The sequence below is a fragment of the Montipora capricornis genome, chromosome 7, assembly GCF_036669925.1.
Source record: "Montipora capricornis isolate CH-2021 chromosome 7, ASM3666992v2, whole genome shotgun sequence".
NCBI lineage: Eukaryota > Metazoa > Cnidaria > Anthozoa > Scleractinia > Acroporidae > Montipora > Montipora capricornis.
The window spans coordinates 43,321,542-43,332,994 of record NC_090889.1 but is presented as its reverse complement, the minus strand read 5'-3'; the positions used below and the strand labels follow the sequence as shown (position 1 = coordinate 43,332,994).

Here is an 11,453-nt window from a genome sequence, read left to right as displayed (position 1 = left end):
TTAACAAAAACTGTTAAACGAAGCCGTTGTGCTGGTTAAAACAAGCTCGCCAGTTGAGGCAAAACAAACTACAGCTGCCCGTTTAGCACAACCGACAAAATAACGAACAACGCTACAAACTTGTTTGTTTGATTTAGTTCCAACAATCAAGGGAGTAACGATCGAGAAATACCGTGTCCGGATGGGTATCCACAACAATTTTGTAAAAACAAAAGCCGTTTAAACTGAGTTTGACGGTATTATCTGAAATATTATTGTATGCGTGACTTTGTTGTTAAGAATACCAAATGATGTTGAGGAGAATCCTGGACCCACTTTGTTTGGTAAAAACAATTTGTGCAGATTTTATTCAAGCCAGTTCAAGAAAATTTAGACAGTTTGCTGGTAAACAATATTAATGTATATTAAAACATGGGATTCATCATTTTAAAATAAGATATAATCAATAGTTATTGGAAACAATTTATATACTTGTATACGAAGTTCAATAAATAAGTGCTATAAAGTAATGTACCAGAAATGATTTTAGTTGAAAATAATTTCTATGATTTACAGTACAGAGATTCTTTTTCTGAAGATGTATTTTCGATGAGCCATTTACTCTTAATTATTCTAGAAATAAAATAATTCATATAAATAAGGCATTAAATTGTTGCCTTTGTTGTCAATTTCACCATATTTGAAATGTTAAAATGCATACAAATCCCTCCCTCCCCATGAAAAGTCCCTTTGTCACTAATCTAGGAAAGACTATATTGGGGCCCCGCTTCACCTCACGGGATGGGAACAGAAAGGCAAGAATTAAATAATTTAATACAGTAAATAAAATATTGAACTTGGTATGTTGAATAAAATTGTTCGTTTAACATTTCAACATTGTGGGTGACACATGTCTAACACAAACTGTACACCTACTTTACATTTTACAAAGATATGAAAAGTCATGTGAATTACATATTGCATAATACAAATTTTATTGTAACCAATTAACATTTACGTCTTACCCAGGCTCTACTCTACAAGGTACGTTGCCTATTCTTGGTTTTCACCCACGTGACCTTAGTCCTTGACAACCGTCGTTAACCGCCATTGTGGAGCCCCTCGAATCGTAAACAGAGACGCGTAGAGAGAGATGTGAGTGAGTTGTAGTGCGATGGTTCTCTGTATAATACCTGGCTGTGGAGTAAAATCTGGAAACAAGGAAGGTATTAGTCTATTCCGTATACCTATCGTTGTTGATAAGAACGGTGAAAGTTAAAAACAGCTAACAGAAGATCGCCGAAACGCGTGGATTTCACAGATAAGCCGAGACGACACGAAATCGAAAGACTTTGTTTCTGGGAAGCCTGCCTTACTCTGGGACAGATACAACGAACAAAGGACAATTTAAAAGCTTTCTCAGCGATTGACTCACGGTTTACTGTTAGATTTTAACTTTAAGTGTGGGGTTGGACTTATTTTGCTGAAATTGTCTTTATAGGTTTAGCAATCAAAGATTTTGCGGTGATTGCCAGTAACGGCTTTTGCTGTGAACAGTTGTGTTTTATCCTGTAAAGCTTTCGCAGCGATTTAGCACGCGTTGGTTCAGGGTTTTAGGGTAAAAGGCGAGCGAGTCAGAATTTGTCGAAAGTTGGCTTTTTTTCGATAAAGCGTTTCTCGGCCGGGTTTCCACCGATGTCTTCCCAATTCACACCACCGAAGCGCTTGAACCCCTCGAACAAGTGTGCTCAATTTCGACCGATTAAACCACAACGTCGCGGAGAAATTCATCTTCGAAAATTCATCTCATTAAATATGCCCGATGCAAATGAGGTGCTCCGGTTTTGAATATTTAATGAGGTGAATTTAACCTGAGTATCAGGCGTTTGTGATACTCAGGTTAGCAAATGTCTAACTCGGAGGCGTTTTATTCGATTTCGCTGAAATTCGGCAGGCGAATGCGAGGGATGGAGCGCCCAAATTGACTGAGTTTGAAGGAAATCGGACGAATTTCAAAGGAAAAAAGCTTCTCACCTTCTCAAGGTGAAGGACTGAGACTCTAATCGACCAAGTACTTTGACAGAAGAAGAGGGAAATCATCGAAACAAAGGGAATGAGGAGGCCTTTTCTTCTCATCTGGCGGCCATAGCAGTTAGCGAAGGTATTAAAAGAAATCCAACTGGAAACTGATACAGATAAGGTCGACGCCGAGTGTCAAACTTCCGAGTCACCTTGGCCACAAACAACAACAATCTTGCCCGCGATTTCCTTCCCTTGCTTAAACGGACGCAACGAAACCAGAAATCATCTGGTTGTACGCTTTCAAAATTTTGAAGGCCTTAAACTGCTTGTTTGTATAGTAGCTTGTCTCTAAAACTAACTACGAATGCAAGTCTGAGACTTTTAGAGGAGCCAAACTGATCGCTCCGTATGGCCGCTGGGTCTACGCAAACGACAGAAAATCTTCTTCAAATAGCGCTCTCGAACGTGGCTTTCGAGGTTTTTTTTGCGTAGGATGAAAGTACTGGTACCTCGTCGAGTGATTTTGGGTCGCTTTCTTGGGAAATATCCATTGGAAAGATGAATTATTTGAAGACTTCGAACGTGAGCGCTCAAAATGTCATACATTTCCCTATAATCAGGGGCACCAGAATGGCGGAAACCTAATTTGCATAAGGTTATGACGTCAGCTGAAAACCTGGTTTGCACGTCACGCAAGTGAAAACATAAATCGCTTACCATTCACGAAATTGAGTCAAGAAATGGAAATGCTATAGAAGAGGAATGAATAAACAACGGGTCCAAGTCTCAGGGCTGTGCGATATTCCGTAATTGAATTATTCAGCAAAATATACTACTCTCTTTTGTTGCCTATGTAAATTTTATCAGCTATACTATAGCTGATAATGGTGTTTGAAACATCCAAACATGTTCCTTAAAAGTCAAATGTGTGGTTGTATTTTTAAAAATAATAGTAACACATGTGCGATCAAGACCATTTGGAAAATTTATTTATTTGAGTATATAATTATTTATTAATTGTCATGTTATTAATTTAGAGGTGAACTAGTTTCAAAGTTCAGGGTGGAATGCTTTTAGGAAAAACGATCTTTCCATGAGTCTTTCTCAAGGGTCATATTTTGGTGCATTATGAAATATCTTTAACTTGTTTTTGGTCCTTTATCTTATATTTTAACGAATTCACTTTTCAAAAGACGTACTTTACTTGGGTTTGAATTTTGATATTCATAATAATATTTGATAATATTTGTTATCAAAGAATGAAAGAAACAGTTCCAGAAAAATAATTCCAAAAGAATGAAATTCGAATCCAAAAATAAATGTGTTTCCAACTGTCATGCGGGATCATAGTAAGTAGAGGGGAATGGTTATGAAAGGCGGCGAACTTCAAAGATTTTAAACAATAGGCGCTCTCAGAACTTGAAGGTACCAATCACGTGATTGCGAAGGTGCACACAAAAAACGACATGGCGGACGACATAGAGGACATCTTCGTATGGGGAGAGGATTTTGAAGTTATTTTAGCGATTTTAGAAGAAGACGAAACTGTAGATCTTCATTTTACATCGGCTATTAATGAAGTATAAATTTTTCTCTCCCAGGCTTGTGAAGACATGTAAATGAGCGCTTAACGACTAGTTTGTTTACGAGTACTAGGCATCGAGTCTCATGTGATCTTTATCTAAACTGCTATTTTTTGTCTTTACTAACAGAGTCAAAAAGAAAAAGTCATCTGCAAAGACTGTGGTAAAAAGTACAAGACCAAGGGTGGATTTGAAAGACACAAACTGACGAAACATACCACAGATAGCGGTTCTAAAGTGACGCCAATCAGCAATCGCCTGCTCGAAGACACCGTCGCCACAGCAATACGAAATATAAACGTAGCTGGCGTATTCTTATTAGCAGAAAATCTGAGGAATGAACTTACTTCTTATGTTTACAAGCCACTTTCTGAAAGTTCAGGAGAGTTTACTACGCTAAAAACACTGTATGATGGCGGGATATACAAATAAAGGAAATTAGCGACTGGAATAGTCTCTCCAATGTCACCTTACCTTAGCTTTCCTTAGCTTTACGAACAAACCTTTTATCATCAAAACCTGGTTGCGAAATATCGATTCCTCATCGGACATTAATCTAAGCATACACGGGAAAGCATTGCAATGCATCTCCGTAGCTTTAAACCACCGTGGAGCACTCGTCCCAGATATGCTCCGATAGTAGTTTGAAACAAACAGTTATGGAGGAGGAAAATAAGCGGCAATAAGTTGCTTTTTCTAGAGGTAAATAATAATAGTTTTTGGAATAATGGGCTCATGTTTAAACAAGAATAATGAAAAAGTAGACACGTAATAATTATTCCTCTTTAGTCCACGATATTTTTCTTTCGTCTCATCCATCTATAAAACTCTTCAGGCAAATTTCGAGTTTAAACCCTTCCTCCCCTCCCCCCCCCCCCCCTTTCCTTCATTCCCTCTTTCTCCTACCTAATTTCAATAGTTCCTACCGATTACTCTGTGTTAAGGTTGTAAATCATGGTATTAAGACATGCAAAAAAAAATGCCTTTCCTGTAGCTGGGAATATATTAGAAAACCTCTAGGAACTTTAATTTCATGTCATTCTCAAACTGTCACGGAGGTTTATAGGGCTAGAAAAAAAAAACAGTTCAATTTCCCAACGTTTTAATTATGGTTGCAGAAGAAAAACATCAATTTCGAGACATTTTTGTCAAGAATTTGCACTCACTCGGTTAATTTCTTGATAAAACCTTTAAGGCGTTTTGAGGTAAGACGAAAAAACAAGTGCGCTGAGACCGACATTAATTGCAAACCTGTCCAAGTGCTTTCTTATTAACAATTGCCATACTTAATTCTTACATTTTAAGAACATATTTAGTTTTGAACATACCTTTTCAAGGAATGAGGACTAAAAGAAAGAAAAGCGTCTGGAGGATTGTTTCTATCCGAGCAGCAACAAGCATCTGTCACCACCTGCTTTTAAAAGGCACGCGAGAAGGGATCAGCTCGTCACTCTGACTTTTTTTAAATATTCAGTTTCCGTTTTATTAATTAGCAGAAATTAATACTAATATATATACATATTTAGGCAAGCCTGAAAGCGGAACTTTAAATTAGCATATGTTAACTTTATGTTTATGTAATTCGCTGGCCATGCAAATTCCCGCGAAAAGTAAAAACACTGTTTCCAGCTCATGCAACTTCCCACTAAAGTAGCAATACATTTCGCATATTGGCTTACTTGAAAAGTTGGCCAAAAGCCATTCGGCCTTACGGTTACGTCATCATCAAAATTTCTCGGGGTTTGCATGGTCGCCTTCGACCTTCGTCCCGCAGATCTCCTTTATTATGATACCGCTATAAACATTTTACTTATTCCACTCAAACTCATTCTTTCCAATCGTAATGGGGAATAGAAAATAATGATAATAATAATAATAATAATAATAATAATAATAATAATAATAATAATAATAATAATAATAATAATAATAATAATGATGATGATGTTTTATTCAGCTCATATTGTTGTTTACATTTGATTTGAAATTCTTAATGAAGTTTCGGTAGCATTTTAGTTTTTTTTTTCTTTTAGTTAGCTAGTAAGTTACGAGCTGGGGAGCTAAGTGGACCAATAGGTTTTCTAGTTAGCTCTCCGTACAATTTAAAAATTAAGCTATGAAAAAATGCAGGTAATCATAAGGTACAAAATACAGCAATAGTTAACATGTTACGAGAAATAAGCAACACGTCCGCACGGATGGTATGTAAAACCTTTCATTACGGGATTTATTATTCCACTATTGCGTCATTTTCTAGTATTTTTGGCTTCATACTGCTTTTACTGAGAATCGTACGGACTGCATAATAGTTGTAAGGTGCGAGTGAATGACGAAAACAACACAGACAAAACCATTCAAATGTCCTTTGTTTGCTTGAATAAACAAAATTCTCGGGCTTTGCATCGTGTTGGAAACAATTTCTTTTATTGAAAAACTCTCGTTCAGTCCGTATTTGCTCTGTTCTAGGCCGGTTCAAACCGGGACACTATAGTATATTAAGGCCTCTTCGTTTTCGGTAAGCGTATCAGCAGGCAGTGGGGTCATGAATCTTACATCTTTGAACGACATACCAGTCCGTGGCACCGAGTAATACGAGGATGGATGGGTTAAGCTGTGTAGTATAATATAAAGGTGTAATATAAACCCCTACTATATAACCCCTACTTCGCTAAATTTTTAAAGAACAACCTATCATTCATATGCAGCATATGAAAAGGAAAATCCTTGAAGGATCTGCTCGTTAGAACAAAACTATAAAAGGTTATATACATGTCTTCACACAGGAAGGGAATCAGTGTGGCCTGTCACCCCTTGCGTTTCTTATCCTTTGGATCGTTACGTTTTTTTCTCTGTCCTCTTGCTATGTTATCACAACAACAGATTCCACATTCACTTTTTCGCCGAATCTTTATTTTTAGTACTTAATACGTGAATCGTTGCTGGAGCTCGCCATTTTTTTCAGGCGAATGGAACGCTTTTCATTTAACTAATATACTCCTATTTTTCACGTTACCATGTTTTTACCAATAGCGTAGCTCCTACTCTACTCTAAAAAATACACGCAACCCACAATTCCTCTATTCGCTCTGACGAAGGGCTAACGCTCGAAACGTCAGCTTTTAGAATCTTTTGTATACTACTTCCCCACCGACGCAGCACTACAGTTTCTTTAGAAACTACCCAAACTACCCCCTTCATTCAAATTATGGCGGATGTGTGATGTGATGGATATTTTACAAATTGCGTTTAACACCCTTCATATTTTTTTCTTTTAGAACCTTAGTCTTACAGTGAAGATTTGTGAGTTCAGTTAGTCTTGAACTCACAGGGACATCTGTGTTCACCTGTATTCTTGGTTTGCACGTCACACAAGTGAAAACATAAATCGCTTACCATTTACGAAACTGAGTCAAGAAATGGAAATGTTATAGAAGAGGAATAAATAAACAACGGGTCCAAGTCTCAGGGCTGTGCGATATTCCGTAATTGAATTATTCAGCAAAATATACTACTCAAATTTGTAGAGTTTAGTACTGCTGAAGTACACCAACATGGCGGCCGGAAACCTGTAGAAACATCTGGAATTTAGTACATACATTCGCATAGACACGTCTCCTAGTATTTTGGCTGTTTAAGCCACAAAACCACGAGGTGAATCGATGTTTTTATGCAACTGGCATGTTTTTCGAAAGCCGTCAACATGTCACGCACTGTGAAATACTCTGCTCTGTTTTCGAAACATACTGTGCTCTATTTTCGAAACATGCAAACAGATATATTTCTAAAACCTCTTGTAGCTGATTGAGATAAAAACTCAAAAGGCTCTTTAGTTTTGTATTTTTTTTGTGACGTCACGTGCAAACCAAGAATATGTAGACTAGTTACATAGGCGCGTGTAAACAAATGCGTGCCTATTTATTTATTTATTATTTTCAATTCGGGCGCCGAAGTCGCTTACAGCTTTAAACACGTGTTTGGACGAGATGGGAGTGTTTAAAGGAAGAGATAGTGCATTTGTGAGCGATTGGCTTACAAAACTTGAAGGTCTTCAAAAGTTGTCTTCAAGGGAAGGTCTTCAAAGGAATTTTGGCTGCATAAGAGTGCTATATATATGGGTTATTGACAAAGCGTGAGGTCAAGCTGGCTGGATATTGGACTGAGACGAAGTCGAGGTCCATAAACACGCAAAAACAGAACGAGGCCAATATGCAGCCATCTTGACCGAACAAGCTTAATCAATAAAGGATTTTATATATGGGATAAAACACCAAAAAGATCTTGTGGGACTAAGCGAGAAATCCAGAGAGGCCAGTATAGCTCCATCTTGCCCGCTCGGGTAGCCAATCATAGCGCGGGATTTGGTTCATCTTGCCCGCTCACGGAACTAGTCATAGAATAAGTGACGTACGTTTTTACATCCCCATTTTATTAATAAAGCTCTACGTTTCTGTTCGAGGTAATCAACCGACTCTGAACAATTTAAAATACATGCAGTCGTAAGCGCTCTAGGCTCTGTTGTTGATAAATATATAGTACGCTCGTTAAATAACTTTTCAGATGTTTCGGAGTTAGACCAGCTTACACTTTCGTATTGACATTGTCCGACTTAATTAATTCAATTTCATGTCACTTTTAATAGTTTTAATATTAAAGTTGTGTTTTTGTACTTGCTCTAGCCTGGTAAAAACGGTATCATCATATAAGGGGGTCACCAAACATGTGTTGGCATGTTTATACACAAGCTGCATTAAAGACGACAGGAGCCGACGACGGTTGTTCTTTAGGAGGCTTTGACAGACAAATCTGACGATAGGGTAGGGCAAAGGAACACCATTTTGGCCGCCAGGGACGGGAATTTGAACGATTTAACCTACAAAAGTTCGAATGCACGGGGCTTGCCCGGAGGCTGCAGAGGAAGGAGTTCTCCTTCAGTCTCCCCCTGTTTCTGTTCTCATCCAGCCAGCACGCATTGAAATGCTAAAAGTATTTAAAGTTTCTCAGCAAAAACTAGAGTATGAAAATTAATATCAAGTGAAGCTATGACCTTCGCAGTTATAAGAGCAATTTTTGCAATTGCGTAGAGAAGCCTGAAAAATTCAGGACTTCAACGGCATTTGAACCCGTGACCTCGCGATTCCGGTGCGACGCTCTAACCAACTGAGCTATGAAGCCACTGACGGTGAGAGCTGGTCATTTGTGGGTTCTAATGGTCCCGTGAGGAATGAATCAATGATGAAATGGTATATGAAATGAATCATATATGAACTGCGGATATGAAATCAAGTGAAGCTATGACCTTCGCAGTTATGAGAGCAATTTTTGCAATTGCGTAAAGAAGCCTGAAAAATTCAGGACTTCAACGGCATTTGAACCCGTGACCTCGCGATTCCGTTGCGACGCTCTAACCGTCAGTGGCTTCATAGCTCAGTTGGTTAGAGAGTCGCACCGGAATCGCGAGGTCACGGGTTCAAATGCCGTTGAAGTCCTGGATTTTTCAGCCTTCTCTACGCAATTGCAAAAATTAATGTCATAACTGCGAAGATCATAGCTTCACTTGATTTCATATCCGCAGTTCATATATGATTCATTTCATATACCATTTCATCATTGACTCATTCCTCACGGGAACATTAGAACCCACAAATGACCAGCTCCCAACGTCAGTGGCTTCATAGCTCAGTTGGTTAGAGTGTTGCACCGGCATCGCGAGGTCAGGGGTTCAAATGCCGTTGAAGTCCTGAATTTTTCAGGCTTCTCTACGCAATTGCAAAAATTTCTCTCATAACTGCGAAGGTCATAGCTTTACTTGATTTCATAAACGCAGTACAAATATGATTCATTTCATATACCATTTCATCATTGATTTATTCCTTACGGGACCATTAAAACCCACAAATGACCAGCTCCCATCGTCAGTGGCTTCATAGCTCAGTTGGTTAGAGCGTCGCACCGGAATCGCGAGGTCACGGGTTCAAATGCCGTTGAAGTCCTGAATTTTTTCAGGCTTCTCTACGCAGTTGCAAAAATTGTTCTCATAATTGCGAAGGTCATAGCTTCACTTGATTTCATATCCGCAGTTCATATATGATTCATTTCATATACCATTTCATGAAAATTAATATATTGCCAGCCAGCTGCATTTTCACTGCAGAACAGACATTTTGCGAAACACCTTCATTGGGTGCCCCTGGATCTTGGCTGATCGTTGAAAGTTAGGCAAGTTTCTTGTTTGGCCATATATGAAATGCACTAAATACTGATCCGCGAAACATAAAGAAAACATCTCATAATTATTGAAGAAGCTCAAAATAAACCAATGGACTTTGTGAGCTTGTTGTGCATGCAAATTACATCGACAGCCATTTCGATTTGTAAAACGTCGACAACAGGCCATTTCGAAATTCATGTTTACCTCCTCTTCAAAGCGAGTTTAAGTGCGAATTTTTCATATGTAAATTAGTTTTCATTTATATAAACTTGAACTAATTACCATCACAAAAACTTTGAACTTAGACTGGCTTTGAAGAGGAGACAGACATGAACTCGGAAATGGCCTATTAAGAGCGAGATCAGTTAGGAAAACGTGGATACGCATAAAGAATCTCATGGGCCAGATCTCAATTAAGGATTATTTCACGTGTCTTTTCAAAGTTTTTACGAAATTACCCTTGCCACTTAGCAACTGGGGATTCAAAACTTTGAAAATGCAAGTGAAAGTAAATTTTAATTGTCCACGTGGTTAGTTTCCTTTATCACGCAATGGATCTAATTTCAACAATAATATTTCGATTCCACCAAATTGCCCTTGCCGCTTAGCCATGCAGTAGTACAAAGTAAAATTAATCCTTAATTAATTCCCTTCGAGGGTTTTTGCATTTATCACGCAAAAGGGCCTACCAGTAATTTCAACAATAATGCTTCGTTGTTGTTGCGAAATTGCCCTTGCCGCTTTGCAATTAGAAAAAACTCTGAAAATACAAGTGGAATATATAAGCGCTACACGGCCAACGTTTGTATAAACGTAACCTTTCCTTGTACAGTTGTACTTGTACGAATTAATCCTTAATTGCCTTTTAGGGCGCTTGCGTTTATCAAACAAATGGCCAATTTTCAACAACAATGCTTCACTGCTAAGCAACTATCAACAAGTCGGATCAAGTGGTCATGCCCTCTTGATTACTGAGATATATAAAGAAAGACCACACGTGTTCACTGATCACACCACATTTTATTTGTCCTACATTAACTCACGTTGGTCCGATGCAAATATAGTTAACTAGAAGCTCCGTGAGCGTAGACTGGGTTGCCTTTGGTAAGTGTTTGTCCGTCTCAAATTATCGTACTACTAAACGGCACGAATTTCTATCATCGTTATGAAAACTGCTCCCATATCAAATTTCAACCCACGCATGTAAATTAGGTAATATTTACATAACGCGATGAATCCACAACGGCAGAAATACTTTTTCCAGCCAAACGTTTAATGAAACAAACAATACATTTGCTATAACTATACAAATAAACTTCTCACTGGAGTTCAGGACCAAAGCCTTTTGTGAAGAAACACTGAATAATGAAGCAAAAAATGGACAACAAGTTTTCTTTCAAATACTTCTTGACTAACAAGAATTAGTAGAATTCTACTAGTATATTAATGCAAATGTTGTAATCTGATTGGCTGAGGCATTGGACACTATCAGCCATTAGTGTGCAGTGGCTGGAAGTAGTCTTCGAAATAACATTTTTTTTTTTCGTTTAAGAGGAAAATTTGGATGCAAATGGGTAATTAAATTTCTGAGAAGTCTAAACGAAGGAGACATTTATTTCTCAGCGATGGTGCTCTTTATCGACTTGAGCTTCATAAGGGTA

General features: G+C 38.1%; 1 long non-coding RNA gene across 1 annotated transcript; it reads left to right on the top strand.

The window, feature by feature from the left end:
- The first annotated feature begins 1,032 nt into the window (after window positions 1-1,032).
- Window positions 1,033-4,035, top strand: LOC138057995 (uncharacterized). The gene is made up of 2 exons (XR_011133766.1): window positions 1,033-3,581; window positions 3,714-4,035. It is a non-coding gene; the product is annotated as an uncharacterized lncRNA (long non-coding RNA).
- The last annotated feature ends 7,418 nt before the right edge of the window (window positions 4,036-11,453 follow it).